We start from the raw sequence: 17372 nt of genomic DNA on the forward strand, positions 1-17372 counted from the left end.
CTGAGAGGACGGGACTGTAGCCACTGACAACAGTGATGCCCAACATACAGCTTGCCATAGAAAGGAGTAAGAAGGATTGGATGAAGACAGTAGGAAAGCAGAGAGACAGAAGGGACAAAGCATCTCCATATGCTTATCTGAAATTCTCACCAATGAATTACATAAGTATCTCTATCTTTATGCTTTAAATCAGAATTAACTAACTACTCCGTGATCTGTAACGTGGAACCACTTGGCTTCACTGGATCCGCGCCTAACTTGGGTGCTAAAATAGGGCCCAGAAATCACCCTTCAGCGTTTTCTGCGTTTTCTGCACGTGGCGCATGTCACGCATACACGTCAGTCACGCGTACGCGTCGATGGTCTGTTTTTCAAGTCACGCGGACACGTCAGTCACGAGGACGCGTCGCTGTGCAAATCTTCAAATCACGCGTACGCGTCGCCATGGATACCTCCAATTCACGCGCACACATCAGGCACGCGTGGGCGTCGCTCCTCGCAACCATCTCCTTTGATTCTTGTGTTGCAGAAACTCCATCATATCCAGCCGAATTCTACCTAAAATAAATAAAATTGCACAAAACTCAAAATAGCATCCATAGTGGCTAAAATATAATTAATTCTTAATTAAACTCAACAAATTAGATACAAATTCACTAGGAAAAGATAGAAAAGATGCTCACGCATCACAACACCAAACTTAAACTGTTGCTTGTCCTCAAGCAACCAAAACTAATATAAGCTTAGGATGTGAATTTGCATGAGAATGAGAGTTCGATTAAGCTCATGTCTCTTCTTATAGTGGGGTTTACAACTGCAATCCTGAATAGTTTTGGCATTTCACTTTATCCTTTGAAGTTTAGAATGATTGGCATCCATAGAAACTCAGAATTCAGATAGTGTTATTGATTCTCCTAGTTAAGTATGTTGATTCTTGAACACATCTACTTTTATGAGTCTTGGCCGTGGCCCTAAGCACTTTGTTTTCCAGTATTACCACCGGATACATAAATGCCACAGACACATGACTGGGTGAACCTTTTCAGATTGTGACTCAGCTTTGCTAGAGTCCCCCGTTAGAGGTGCCCAGAGCTCTTAAGCACACTCTTTTTGCTTTGGATTACGACTTTAACCACTCAGTCTCAAGCTTTTCACTTGGACCTGCATGCCACAAGCACATGGTTAGGGATAGCTTGATTTAGCCGCTTAGGCCTGGATTTTATTTCCTTGGGCCCTCCTATCCATTGATGCTCAAAGCCTTGGATCCTTTTTACCCTTGCCTTTCGGTTTTAAGGTCTATTGGCTTTTTCTGCTTGCTTCTTCTTTTTTTTTATTATTTTTTTTGCAAGCTTTATTTTTCACTGCTTTTTCTTGCTTCAAGAATCAATTTTATGATTTTTCAGATTATCAATAACTTTTCTCTTTTTTTCATCATTCTTTCAAGAGCCAACAATTTTAACATTCATAAACTTCACTATCAAAAATATGCACTGTTTATGTCATTCATTCAGAATTACAGAAAATACCACCATATTTAAGTAAATAAGACTACTTTTAAAATTAACTCAATTTCTCATGTAATACATCACTTCTGTATTTTTTATTTGAATTCAAGCTCAGTGAGTAAAACATGAGACATCTTTTCAGAATTAAAGCAATTAAGAAAAAACTAAACTAGACCTAGGATTCTCACTAATAAAAGATCATGCAACAGACAAAGCAAAATAGCAGAAAATCGGAACATAGCATAGAAGAAGATGGGAGGAATATAGAATGAAAGGAACTCAACCACCTTAGTTATCCTAGCGGTCGTTTTATTCTTCAGGTTGTGCTCCTCCGTGAAGATGATTCGCCTCCCTTTTGGTGCCATACGAATAAACAGAAAAACCCTTAAGTGGAGCGTCAACACCAAACTTAAAGGTTTGCTTGTCCTCAAGCAAAGAATAACTGAAAAGAAAAACAAATAGTAAGATGGAAGAAGAATAAAAAGGATAAAAGAACGAGAGAGAATTAAGAATTGGGAAAGGAGGGAAAGAAAAAATAAAAACTGGGCGGCGAACTAGTGGAGTTGTGCGGGGCAGGCGACGCGTACGCGTGGGGCGCGAAATTTTCTTAATGACACGTAAGCGTCAGGCACGCGTCCGCGTGCCATGGGTTTTATGCGATTCATGCGAAGCCAACCACGCGCATGCACAACTCTCTGTTCGCATGGCTTGGGAACCAATATTTTCATACGACGCGTGCACGTCATGCATGTGCACGCGTGGATGTCCATTTGTGCAGATGACGCACACGCGTCTTTGACGCGTACACGTGATCAAATTTGTGCCTCTAGCACACTTCCAGCCCCAAACCAGCATAACTCTCTGCCCAAACACACTTTTACGTCGATTTTTCAGGTCACGCGTACGCGTCGCTGACGCGCCCGCGTGAATGGTGAAAATCACAAATGACACGCACGTGTGGGTTTTTTTGTGCTAGAGGCATCATTCTTGCGCCACTCCCGCGCAACTCTCTGTTCAAATTTATTTTTCATGCACACCCATCTGACGCGTACGCGTCAGCGACGCTTGCGCATCGTGTGTCGTCTGCCTTTTTTCTTTTTTTTCTGGCTCCTGTTCTAAAATAGCTGCATGATCAGAAAATTAGTAAGAACTCAATAAAAATCAAATAATTAAGAAAACTACTACTACAAAAAACAACTAAGAATGAAAAAGAACAATCATACCACGGTGGGTTGTCTCCCACCAAGCACTTTTAGTTAAAGTCCTTAAGTTGGACATGTGATGAGCTCCTTGTCATGGTGGCTTGTGCTTGTACTGATCCAGGAATCTCCACCAATGTTTGTAATTTCAATGGCTACCGAGATCCCACACTAGGCGCCTAACGCCTTTGAGCAAGTTGAAGCAAGTGACAAGACCCCAAGAGTGTTGATTGTGGGAATGAATCCCAAGGTCCCAAACCTTGCTCTTACATCCATCTTCTTGTGGATCACCATTGTTCCCACCGGGTGGCAAGCAGTCTAAATTCTCACAGAGACATCCAAACAACCTTCTAGACCCATTTAATTGAACTCTACACCAATTCTTGCACTTCAATTTGGAGCATGCAACCATATTGAACCTTGCCTGACAACTCTTGCCACTAACCATCTTCCTCTTACTCTTAATGCCACAAAGAGCTCTAAGTTGACCATCCGTCTCCAGTAGCCCATATTCAAGTGGGAAAGTAAAGGTTAAGGATAGGAATTTTACCCACTTGAATGTTGTATTGGATGGTAATGGCTTTGGAAGAGGTCTTGCAAGCTCCACTCCCTTGTGTTCTTCTTTGAATTCTTCTACCTCTTTGCAAGCTTCCTCAATTTGAACCTCTTTCTCTTGGTAGCTTTCTTCTAATTCAATCTCTTTTTCATTGGTTACCAAGGGCATGGGAGGTTGTGCATCTTCCTCTTCTTCCATATGTGAGGGTGGAAAGTTCTCTAATTCACTGGAGTATAAACTACTTTGATTGGTTTCCTCACTTTCTTTCATAGGATCTTGTATTATATCTCTTGGGAAGGAATTTGCTTGTTCTTCTTCCTGGTTCTTGATTATTGTCTGCACATATTTCTCTACAATTTTAACATTGGTCTTTATATCATGTAGGCATTCTTTCATGAGGAGCTCAAGATCTGATGGTATTTGAGATGAATAGGAAGATGGTGACTCTTGATATGGGTAGAAGGATTATGGTTCTTGATATGGATAGAAAAGAGGTGGTTCTTGGTATGAATATGGAGATGGTGGTTCGTGGTATGAATATGGAGGTGGTGGCTCTTGATAGTTGGAACATGGAGCATTGAAGTTTCTTTGGTTTTGACATTGCCAACCAAATTTTGGATAGTTCCTCCATCCACCATAATATGAATCACTACTTGGGTGTGAGTAGTAACCCATGTGATCTCTCTCCATTATTTTTCATTAGCACAAAACACCAAACAGAATTAAACGCACCATGTGGTAAACAAGAAAGCAAAGAAGACAGAACAAAATTTTTTTAAAAAAATATTTATTTATTTATTTATTTATTTATTTTTAGAGAAAAATTACTACGGGGACACCAAACTTAATTTCAAAAATTAAGAGGAAAGAGAAATTTTTTAAAATAAAATAAATCAAAATAAATATATATTTTTTCGAATTTTTTTTAAATAGATTTTTAATAAAATTAAAAATAAAACACCTAATCTAAGCAATCAAACAACTAATAGTTGTTAATCACAGTCAATCCCTGACAACGGCACCAAAAACTTGGTGCGGTATTTTATAATCCACAAACTAACCGGTAAATGCACCGGGTCGTACCAAGTAATACCTTACGTGAGTAAGGGTCGATCCCACGAGGATTGATGGACTAAACAACAATGGTTAAGTGATTGGCTTAGTTAGACAAATAAAAAAGAGTTTTAAGATATTCAAAAGGTTTAAATTCGAACTCAGAATATCAAAAGGATAGACAAATAAATAAATTGGGAATAAAATATGGAGAAAACAGTTAAGGCTTCAGAGTTATCTATTTTTCCAAATTAACTTTTCTTACTAATTATTTTAATCATGTATGATTTAATTCATGACAAACTATATGTGACTAGACCCTAATTTGTTAGACCTTCATAGTCTCCTCTAAAATTCATTACCTGCCAATTCCTTGGTCAATTAAAACCAATTAGAAGGTGATGATCAAATTCCAGTTTATATGCCACAAGAATCCTAATTATCCAAAAATAAGGGGATTATATGCCACGTATCCCGTTAAATACAAACAATTAGAAATTCAGGATAATATGTTTTCAAGCTGTTGTTTAAGTAAAGAGCTTTTCCAAGTTTTACAAGAACTCAAATAGAAAGAGGGTCATACTTCCGTTCCACCCAAATTCATAAAATAAAAAACAAAAACAATTATTAAAATAAATCAAAACATAAATTAAAATAGAAAAAGCAATCAAATCAATCCATACAAATAGACAGAGCTCCTAACCTTAACAATGGAGGATTAGTTGCTCATGGAATGCAGAATGTAAATTTGTATAGAAGTCCCTAATGGAATCCCCCTAATGGAATCCCCCTAATGGAATCTCTTCTATAGAAGAGAGGTCTCTCCTTTTTATAACTAATCCTAATTAATTTAAAATCTAATATTTAAAATTAAGATGATATATTTTCCTATTTTAAAATCAAATTTGAATTTATATCAGAATTAACTAACTACTCCGCGTCTTGTAACGTGGGGACCACTTGGCTTCACTGGATCCACACCTAACTTGGGTGCTAAAATGGGGCCCAGAATCACCCCTCGGCGTTTTCTGCGTTTTCTGCACGTGGCGCATGTCACGCGTACACGTCGATGGTCTTTATTTCAAGTCACGCGGACGCGTCGGTCACGCGGACGCGTCGCTGTGTAAATCTTCAAATCACGCATACGCGTCAGTCACGTGCACGCGTCGCCATGGATACCTCCAATTCACGTGCACGCGTCAGGCACGCGTGCGCGTCGCTCCTCGCAGCCATCTCCTTTGATTCTTGTGTTGCAGAAACTCCATCAAATCCAGCCGAATGCTACCTAAAATAAATAAAATTGCACAAAACTCAAAATAGCATCCATAGTGGCTAAAATATAATTAATTCTTAATTAAACTCAACAAATTTGATGCAAATTCACTAGAAAAAGATAGAAAAGATGCTCACGCAACACATCGCGCAACCTTTTCTCACAACCTCTCCTTCGGCACTCCCTCTGACAATGCTCCCTTCCATCTCCCTTCCGTCTCGATGCTCTCTCTCGCAAACCCTCCGTCATGCTCACTTTCTCTCGTAAACCCTTAATCATCGCTCCTCCCTCCATGGCTCAATCGTCGCTCCTCCCTTAAATATCGCTGCCTCTCCAATAATTACCCTCACCCATAACCCTTTATTTCTCCTTTTGCAATGATAAACCACTATTTTAGGGTTTATTTTGTATTAAACTGAGTGGATTTTATCAACTATTCTTATACTTATTCATATAAATTGCATGGTTTTATAAATCCTTCCGAATTCGTGCTATGATTAAAAACATGCTTCTTAGGTCTTAAAATTGCTAATTTTTAATTCTCTTTTATTACCATCGATGCTGTGATATGTGCATTAAATGATTTCAAGTTTTCTAGGGCAGAAATGGCTTAGAGGATGGAAAAGAAGCACGCAAAAGTGGAAGGAACACAAGAAATTGAAGTTTTGGGAAGCTGGCCTCGACGCGCATGCATGGATGACGCGTACGTGTGACCAGTGCAGAAGGCAAGCGACGCATACGCATGGATGACGCGTACACGTGATGAGCGTTGATAACGAGAACTTTTTCCGGTTTGGAATCAATCAAAACAAGAATCAATTCGTTGGTAGCATAGTCCAAACCGACAATGAATTCTCTTAATCAAATGTTTAAAAATTCTAATTAACCGAGAGTATTTAGACTCCCGGGTCGTCTTCCCTAAGAGTTGCAATGAAATGTACATTTATTGGCTATGAGAGAGCATGGGGAATTGGAAAAGCAAGAGAGCAATAAATGTAAATAGCAATGAAGCAAATAAACATGCAAGGAATATAAATGGCAAGGAATGAAACAAGCATGCAAAGAATTAAAGGAAAGCAAGTAAAAGTAATGAAAATGGAAATTAAATGCTTAAAAGGACTCTTGGTGATGATTTAGGAATTAAGGATTCATATCCTAATCATGGACCACAAACATGGCAAGTGTGTGGAATTCATCCCAATTAGTCAATCCTACTTAAGAATTAGTCAAAAGGCCATAATTGATTCCAATCCCTAAGTCCTAAGTCAACACTAGTGGGTCACTTAGAGTCAAGGGAAACCAAACCAGTTAACAATCCTCACACAATGCGGAATGGACATCCACAACTCAATTCCACCCAAACACCCAATTTCTCAACCAAGAGTGTGAAAACTAAATATGCAAGAAATTAAACATCAAAGCATAAAAGTCAAACCAATTAAATGCAAGGAAAGGAAACTTCAAATGCAAGAAACCTCTTGGTATGGATTGAGGGCTAAGGCTACCTATCCTAGACATTGATCACAAACACATGATAATTATGAAGAGTTAATCCTACTTAGTCAACCTTACATCGAAGATAAGTCAAGTAGGCATAGTTGATTTCAATCCATAAGTCCTATGTCAGCACTAAGGGTCACATAGAGTCAATGGAAACCAAATCAACTAACTACTCTAATGTATCAAACAAGAATGGACATCAGTGACTCAAGGATCACCAAAGTCAATAATATTTCAAGCCAAGAGTGAAGAAAAACAATGTAAAAACTAAGCCAAGCATTTTATCAAACACTTGGTGTGCATGAAAATAAAATAACATTAAATTGCATTAAAAATAAAATATAAAATACCAAAAGCAAGAAAATGGAAAAAAACAACTAAAGAAAGCAATAAATGACATGGAAACATAAATTCGCATTAATTAAAATTAAATTCAACAAAAGTATCCATAAACATAAAAGTGACAAAATAAGGAAATAAATGAAGAAGAACAAGATAGAAGAACATGGAAACATAAATAAAACTACACTAGAACAAGAATTAAAAGCTGAAATTAAAAGGAAATTAACAAATAAAACCCTAATTCTAGAGAGATGGGAGTTTCTCTCTCTAGAAACTAAGAGAAAACATCATAAAAGCTAAACCTAATTGCCTCCCCCCCCCCTTTCATTCCTCTCCACTTTGGCCTTAAATAGCTTCAGAAATGGGTTAGATTGGGTTCTGCAGGCCCAAAAATCGCCCCTAGCAATTTGCCATTAATGACCTCACGCATATGCACGCGTGCGTACGCACAGTTGCGCAGAATTTCCGTCGTGCGTACGCACGACATTGGTGCGTACGCATCCTTGCACGAAGTCACCGTTGTGCGTACGCACTCATCACTGTACGTATGCACCTTTGCAGCGGCTTCTAATGACCTCACGCATATGCACGCGTGCGTACGCACAGTTGCGCAGAATTCCCGTCGTGCGTACGCACGACACTTGGTGCATACGCATCCTTGCACGAAGTCACCGTTGTGCGTACGCACTCATCACTGTGCGTACGCACCTTTGCAGCGGCTTCCAAACTCCATTTTCTTCATGATTTCTCCCCCTTTTAGATGCTCTTTCTTCACTTCTTCAACCCAAACTTGCCGTGAAAACCTGAAATCACTTAACAAATACATCAAGGCACCAAATGGGATTAAAGTGAATAAAAATTGACTAAATTAATCACAAAAGAGGATGTTTTCATGTTCAAGCACAATTTAGGAAGAAATCACAAAAGCATTCTATTTAGATGAATAAATGTGGGTTTATGTGATGAAATCCTCTCAAATCAACCAAAATATATCAAAAAATATGGACTCATCAATTCTCCACACTTAAACAATAGCATGTCCTCATGATAAACACAACCAAAGGAGATGAATGAAAGGGTAAACATTTTATATAATGCAACTACTTATATGCATGCAACTATACTAAATGTTATCTACCTATATATATAATGTGGTTCCTATTGAGTTTGGCAAAAACAAACAAGAGAATCTCAATCCATCCATAGTAGAAACTTAGGGCCAAGACAAAGCAAATATAGCAATACGATCAATTTCCAAAGATTTGATTTGAAATTTTCACAAATTAACAAGTAACTTGCAAAAAGATACAAGATAAAGGATGAAATCATAGAATTGAGCAATTGAACCCCTCACCAGATGTATATCCACTCAATTCGCTCAATGTTTAGGGCTTAATCACTCAATTCTCCTTTAATCATGCTTCTCCAAGATTTGCAAGTCGTCTAACAATCAACTAATATTTGATGCATGAATGAAAATATCATAAGGACTTTTGTGGGTTGTAATGGGGCTAGGGTAAAGGTAGGATTAATATAGTTGAGTGGACTAGTGGATTGGATCTTTGATTAGTTCAAGTATCCCACCTAATCCTATATCATCCTACATGCATAACAAAGCAACCTAACTACCCATTTATCCCTTCATCACATTCACTCATGCATTTTTTTTCTTTCCAATTCAACTACATATGCATCCCTTATTTACATTCTTATTATCATTTCTCTCTCTCTCTCTCTCTTTTTTTGTATAAACAAAGTATGTACATCAAATTTTTTTTTCTTTTCTTTTATCATCAAAAAGAGATGCATATGTTTTAATTAATAAATGCATGAGTGTTTACCCATTTCTCCAAATATTCTCAACGAACACCCAAAGCACTAACTACCAATGTTTCCCACAAATTCCCCCCACACTTGATTAATACACACACTCAAACCAAAGTTAATCAAAGATACAATTCAAGGACATAATGGTTTTTCACTTAGGGTGAATGATGTGCTTAAAATGAGAACAAAGGGGAATTAAAGGCTCAAAAAGTGGTTTACAAAGGTAGATGTAAGGGTTGGCCATATGGGTTAGTGAGTTCATTTTCAAAAATGGCCTCAATCATACTAAATTCAATTCAAAGCATCAAATATAGGATATATAGACTAAAGCAAATCTAAAATTACAATCATAAAAGGAGTATAACACACAAGAACAAAATTTGTGGTTGAAAATGTGCAACCACACAATTAAAGCTCAAATCTCACTTGGTATTTGTTCAAGCTCTTTTCTATGTTCCATAAAAAGATACTTCAAGCAAGTTCATAAACAATTTTTCAAATCCAATCAATAGAATACCCAAAAAGAGATTTCTTGAAAATTCTGTTATTTTAACCAAAATTATTTACTCTACTATGCAACATACAAATATAACTACAATAAAACTATAACAAGTTAAGATATATACACAAGCAAACCAAGCAAAATGCAACGCAATACTAAACAAATATTCACAAAAATATAGCTATCGAAAACTAGAAAATATTGCAAAGTGTTGAGAAAAAGAAATTTTACGCCCCAAAAATTGCGAATCCTCCCCCACACTCAAATGTTGCACGGTCTTCCGTGCCTGCACTCAATCCAAAGGTGAAGAGATGTGAGGCTCCACCTTCAACTGGTGGACACCGGGGCTCCAGGTTGCTGTATAAAACAAGGATTGAGGAAAAGTAAGATGTGTGGCATGATAAAAGGCAATGTGTGTATTCTAAATGTGCATGGTTTAGAACACAACACCTTGATTGGGTAAAATAATAACCACAAAAGCAAAAGAAAAAGCATGTTCCTCAATTAAAAAGCCTAGGGTGCACGTAAAGAATAAGCAAAACTTAAGGCACAAGCAACCCTAGGTAATCACAACTAAAGTGAATTGAGTATTTGAGATATTGGATATTGAAATTGTGCAAATGAAAGCGTAAAATTAATAGAAAATGGCACAATTAACAATAACCAATTCAATGATAAAAAGAGACTATTTATTCATTCTTAGGAATAATGAAATAATCACATGTATAAGGTGCTTGTTACAAAAAGTGACAAGTCCTGATAAGAATCAAGTCAAATCAACAAAAAAAATGCAAAGCATTAACAAGGAACAAATACCTTGTTATGTGATTATATTCACTAAAAACCATGATGAATAAATAGTTCAACTTAATTCACTAAATTTATTATGCACTTATAAGAATTTCACCTAATATGCAACATGTAAATGTGCAAATCCAATTAGATGTTAGTAATTTAAGGCAAAGTATAAGTGCATTGATGAAATTCAATCAAGAAGCAACCCAATTTAAGCAAACACTTGCAACTTATTTAATTAACAAACAACTAAAGTAAAACTACTATAATTACTAAATTAGAAATAAAATGCAAACAAAACAAAGTAAAGCAAGTAGAGAGGAGGGTAAAAGCAAGAGAAGCGAGGGGTGGGAGAGAGAAGAGAAGAAAAGAAGCATAGAGGTGAGAAAACAGGGGCTTGTGCACGCACAAGCATATGTGCGTCTACACACTAGGTGGAAAAGGGGAAGGTGTGCGCTCGCACACTCTATGTGAGTGCTCCTGGCAGAAGAGGGATTAAGAAGTGTGCGTGCGCACAAGAGTGTGCGCACGCACAGAGGGTAAAGAATTGTAGGGTGAGCAGACGCACAAGTGTGTGCGAGCGCTCTGAACAGAGAGGGGATTAAGAGGTGTGTGTAGCACCATGGTGTGCACACGCACAGAACACTTCTCTCTTTTTTTTCTTTTTTTTTTTAAGAAAAAATGAAGCGTCAAAATTGCCAGCTATCTCGCCGTCTGTGCGTACGTACACAGGTCTGTGCGCACGCACAAGACACAAAAGGAGAAGGATGCGGACGCACAAGGTGTGCAAAGGCTCTCAACAGAAGGGGTGTAACCTGGTGTGCGCACGCACAGGTGGGTGCGCGTGCACAGAATGCGAAAATTGGGGTTGTGTGCGTACGCACAGGTGTGTGCGCACACACATGCTCTGTTTTTCTAAAAAAAATTAGTGCTCTAAGGCACCAAGCATGACTTCCAAAATAGCATTTTCAACCCCAAGACTTATTCTACCCTAGAACTACAAGATCAACACAAAAATTCTACCAAACTAAGCTAACTAAAAGAAGAAAAAAATTCAACAAACAAGTGCTCAAAGAGAGGGAGGGTTAGAAAGATATTACCAAACACTTTCATTTAATGTCTTTAAGTTAGACAATTGGGAGAGCCTTTGCTATGGTGGCTTGTGCTTGACTTCCCCACCAATGCTAGAATGTCCAATGTCCTCTGGGATCCCAATTCTAACCATCAACAAAAACAAAAGAGAACCACAGAGCAAGCTATTCACATATTAACATATATACAATAGCCAACAACAACACCATTGCAACTCCCCGACAACGGCGCCAAATTTAATAACGAGAACTTTTGCCGGTTTAAAATCAATCAAAACAAGAATCAATTCGTTGGTAGCATAGTCCAAACCAACAATGAATTCTCGTAATCAAATGTTTACAAATTCTAATTAACCAAGAGTATTTAGACTCCCGGGTCGTCTTCCCTAGGAGTTGCAATGAAATGTACATTTATTGGTTATGAAAGAGCATGGAGAATTGGGAAAGCAAGGGAGCAAAAAATGTAAATAGCAATGAAGCAAATAAACATGTAAGGAATGTAAATGGCAAGGAATGAAACAAGCATGCAAAGAATTAAAGGAAAGCAAGTAAAAGCAATGAAAATGAAAATTAAGTGCTTAAAAGGACTCTTGGTGATGATTGGGGAATTAAAGATTCCTATCCTAATCATTGACCACAAACATGGCAATTGTGTGGAATTAATCCCAATTAGTCAATCCTACTTGAGAATTAGTCAAAAGGGCATAATTGATTCCAATCCCTAAGTCCTAAGTCAACACTAGTGGGTCAGTTAGAGTCAAGGGAAACCAAACCAATTAACAATCCTCAACAATGCGGAATGGACATCCACAACTCAATTCCACCCAACACCCAATTTCTCAACCAAGAGTGTGAAAACTAAACATACAAGAAATTAAACATCAAAGCAATAAAAGTCAAACCAATTAAATGCAAGGAAAGAAAATTTCAAATGCAAGAAACCTCTTGGCATGGATTGAGGGCTAAGGCTACCTATCCTAAATATTGATCACAAACACATGATAATTATGAAGAGTTAATCCTACTTAGTCAACCTTACATCGAAGATAAGTCAGGTAGGCATAGTTGATTTCAATCCATAAGTCCTATGTCAACACTAAAGGTCACATAGAGTCAATGGAAATCAAATCAACTAACTACTCTAATGTATCAAACAAGAATGGACATCAATGACTCAAGGATCACCAAAGTCAACAATTTCAAGCCAAGAGTGAAGAAAAACTACGTAAAAAATAAGCTAAGTATTTTATCAAACACTTGGTGTGCATGAAAATAAAATAACATTAAATTGCATTAAAAATAAAATCTAAAATACCAAAAGTAAGAAAATAGAAATAACAACTAAAGAAAGCAATAAATGACATGGAAACATAAATTTGCATTAATTAAAATTAAATTCAACAAAAGTATCCATAAACATAAAAGTGACAAAATAAGAAAATAATAAGAGAAATGAAGAAGAACAAGATAGAAGAACATGAAAGCATAAATGAAACTACACTAGAACAAGAATTAAAAGCTGAAATTAAAATGAAATTAACAAATAAAACCCTAATTCTAAAGAGATGGGGGAGCTTCTCTCTCTAGAAACTAAGAGAAAACATCATAAAAGCTAAACCTAATTGCCCCCCTTCCCCTTCATTCCTCTCCACTTTGGCCTTAAATAGCTTCAGAAATGGGTTGGATTGGGTTCTGGAGGCCCAAAAATCGCCCCCAGCAATTTGCCATTAATGACCTCATGCATATGCACGCTTGCGTACGCACAATCTACTGTGCGTACGCACAGTTGCGCAGAATTCCCATCGTGCGTACGCATGACACTTGGTGTGTACGCATCCTTGCACGAAGTCACCGTTGTGCGTACGCACGCATCACTGTGCGTACGCACTTTTGCAGCAGCTTCCAAACTCCATTTTCTTCATGATTTCTCCCTTTTTAGATGCTCTTTCTTCACTTCTTCAACCCAAACTTCCCTTGAAAACCTGAAATCACTTAACAAATACATCAAGGCACCAAATAGGATTAAAGTGAATAAAATTGACTAAATTAAGTACAAAAGAACATGTTTTCACTTTCAAGCACAATTTAGGAAGAAATCTCAAAAGCATGCTATTTAGATGAATAAATGTGGATTTATGTGATGAAATCCACTCAAATCAAACCAAAATATATCGGAAAATATGGACTCATCAAGCGTCACGTGCCTCGGTTACGAGAAAACGCTGGGGGTGATTTTTTGGCTGCTTTTGGCCCAGTTTCAAGTCCGAAAATGAAGATTAGAGACAACAGAATGGGACGAATCAGGGGATCATTCAATCACTTTTCATTCATTCACACTTTAGGTTTCAGATGTAGCTTTCTAGAGAGAGAGTCTCTCTCCTCTCTCTAGGTTTTAGGGTTTTTAGTCTTATTTCTTCTTAGATTCAGATTTTCACCTTGCTTTAATTTAGTTTTCCTTTATTCTTATTTGTTCTAGCATCTTACTTCCTTTAGTTTATTTGTTATTGCTTCCGTTTGTTTACTTCATTATTGATGCACTCTTGCTTCCTTTGATTTAGATTAATGCAATTTATATTTTTATGTTATTGTTCTTTCTTTAATTATTGGTTATTGTTGTCTTGCAATTGGGTATCTTAGATTTTATCATCTCTTATTAATTTTCTATGCTTTTATTTTGTGCCTTCCAAGTGTTTGATAAAATACTTAGGTGAATTTTAAATTAGATTTTTATGTTCTTGACTTGGATTAATTAATTAGAGACTCTTGAATTGTCAAAGTTTCTTGTTGAATGGTAATTAAAGATTGCCGGTTAGCTTGAACTTCACTAAATCTAGTCTCTCACTATGGGTTGACTAGGACTTGTGAACTCAAGTTGATTGTATGCACTTGACCTTCCTCCACTGGTTAGAGGTTAACTAAGTAAAGGCAATTTATATTTACCATCACAATTGACAATGATAATGAGGATAGGACATCTAATTCTCAATCCTTGCTAAGAGCTTTTTTAATTATTAGTTTATTTTTCTCGCAATCTATATTTTCTTGTTCCTTATTTCAAAAACTCCAAAAATATATTTTTCCATAACCAATAATAAACTACACTTCTTTATAATTCCTTGAGAGACGACCCAAGGTTTAAAGACTTCCCTGAAATCACTTAACGCACATATCACGGCATGGTAATAAAAGAGGATTAAAAATTAGCAATTTTAAAGCTTAAGAAGCATGTTTTTAATTATAGCACAAATTCAAAAAGATTTATAAAACTATACAATTTATATGAATAAGAATAGTTGATAAAATCTACTCAATTCAATACAAAATAAACCGTAAAATAATGGTTTATTATACATTCCCTTCACGCCGCCAGTCTCCGTTATCCTTCCTCCACGTCGTGTTCCTGGTCATCGATCTCTGCCTCCTTCGCGTGTCTCGTCATAATTGCAAAATTGATTTGTCTATCTTTTGTTCATAGCAAGAGTTAAGGAACTTTCATAATTCTTTCCTGGACCTTGTGTTTGGTTCAATTAAATTATTTTGCCTTAGATATTAACTCTTGATCTAATTGTACTTGATTATCTTGTTTATCTATGCTTTACTTCGGCTGGAGTAGCTATATTCTCTTGTTTCACTCTGGTGGTATCTCCAATTCAGAAAGCATCTTTAATTGAAAAATCACGCCAAAAACCTCAGGAAAGGATTAAGACTCTGACAAATGTAAGCTTTATTTCTAGTGATATCATGATATGTTGTTCCTTTGCTGTTTATATATATATATATAGAAGAGTTGTTTTATTCGTATTGATAACATATGTATGGTCATTACGATTTCTTGTAGGCTGTAGGAAATAATTCCTATGATCATGACCCTGTACTTGCTGCATGTGGAATTTATGTTGAGAAGACTCGTGTTCTTGAGCCACCAAAGGTAAACATTGATTTCTGTCATATTTAATATTTTTTATGTGCACTACGGAGTTAGCAAGTAACAGAAAAAAGAGAAAGTGGTTTAACTAAGCTGGTTTCATCAGATTAGTTTAATTCAAAAAACTAATTCACTCCTATGTCCGAATAAAATTTTCTGACAGTTGAAGGTTGGAAAGAATGATGATTGCTTCCCCAATAAGGGAAGGTAGAATTTCAGTAAAAAGGTGTTTCATTATCCTTTCAACTCAAAAATAAATTGTTCCCTGTTTTTCAAATTTTATTTAATATTTGATTAGATATTTTCATAATTCATAATGCTCCCTTTCCTCTTGTCAGACACTTCTACAACCATCACACATTGATTACTGGGCTGTTGTCAACTTTTCTGCACGTTGTGAAATGATAATGGTATTATCAGGTTCAACTAAATATGTTAACGGGCTACCATGATTTTTTTGTGGTTAATAAGGAAAAATGCTCACATGTACTCTGCTGAGTTTCACTCCATTTTATAGCCCTTCTAATTTAGATGAAAGTGCAGTGCCTATAAAATATTTGAAACTTGCAAATAGGTTAACAATTACGACAACCAAGTCTTATGCTACTAGGTTGGCTTGGCCAGTTAGTTCAAATGACATTACAGTTCCTGTGTTTGTGGTCAAACTATTAAATCTAAATCAAACTGGCAAACAGACCACATATATAATTAGATGACAATACTTGTTTCACTGATTTGTACTTGTTCAATGATATGCATGCCAATCTCTTTTTTTTTTTTTAGTTTCAAAATAATGTTTTCTTCACTTTAATTTTAATCTCTTTTCAAATTATTTGATTTTTTAAATTATAAATAAATTAAAGAAAATGGAGATAAAAGTTAGTGTAAAAAATAACATGAACACATGAAATAGCCAGAGTATTCATTTTGAAATGAGATGTATGATAAACTAGTTTTATTGAAAATGAGATGTATTTCTGATACTGAGTTTTGGGAAGTTAATTTGTCTCTCCTGATTTGAGGTTCACAAGTTACTTTGGAATGAGATAAAGTTCAAGGAGAGTTTGTGCATGTTCCTTATTTATTCTTATATTGTATTTCCACACTTTCATAGTTTCATATATTTTAATGATCATATCTCAATTCTTAACTTCGGTTCCAAGATATCAACTGTGAAATGGTCTATGTCTATTTCACTGCCCTTTTGACAACAGTGAAGTTTATTTTTGGTGTACCCACTAATAGTGAATTACTAATCCGATATGACCAATAGCAGTGAATTACTAATAACATTATATTATGATTTTTCCTTGCAGATAATTTTTCTAGATTTCTACGAATCAAGTGATAAATGTAAACCATCTCAAGTTATTGTCTTCAAGTTCCATTTGATCACTTTTACATTCAATTTACATCCAATAATATATGGTCTTCAGGTGAACTAAGTTGTTTGTAAGCCTATAGTAATAAGCTGAAAGGTGCTAGTAGTGCTTACTACAATATGATATCTAAATAGTACAATTTGTTCTGGTATTGGATGGGTGGTTTATAAAGTTTAAATTATATATTTATATGGATAAGGAGTCCGGACTCACTTAGGTGCCTTAATTTCCATAAGTGCATGCTTTTTGGTTCATTTAATTCTAACCTATGGTTATATGTTCAAGGATGGAGTTAGTGAATCACAATTTAATCAGGTTTTGAATGTTGAGCTTAACCAGATAAAAAAGGTTACTCTGCAAGCCATTCATTGTTCTGTTTGATTATCTGATTTGTTGCTCATATCTTGTACTTGCACACTGTT

General features: G+C 36.2%; 1 long non-coding RNA gene across 1 annotated transcript; it reads left to right on the plus strand.

The window, feature by feature from the left end:
• The first annotated feature begins 15015 nt into the window (after nucleotides 1–15015).
• LOC130979301 (uncharacterized) lies at nucleotides 15016–17148 on the plus strand. Its single transcript, XR_009086627.1, has 5 exons — nucleotides 15016–15360; nucleotides 15482–15571; nucleotides 15732–15794; nucleotides 15907–15978; nucleotides 16885–17148. It is a non-coding gene; the product is annotated as an uncharacterized LOC130979301 (long non-coding RNA).
• The last annotated feature ends 224 nt before the right edge of the window (nucleotides 17149–17372 follow it).

The sequence above is a fragment of the Arachis stenosperma genome, chromosome 5, assembly GCF_014773155.1.
Source record: "Arachis stenosperma cultivar V10309 chromosome 5, arast.V10309.gnm1.PFL2, whole genome shotgun sequence".
NCBI lineage: Eukaryota > Viridiplantae > Streptophyta > Magnoliopsida > Fabales > Fabaceae > Arachis > Arachis stenosperma.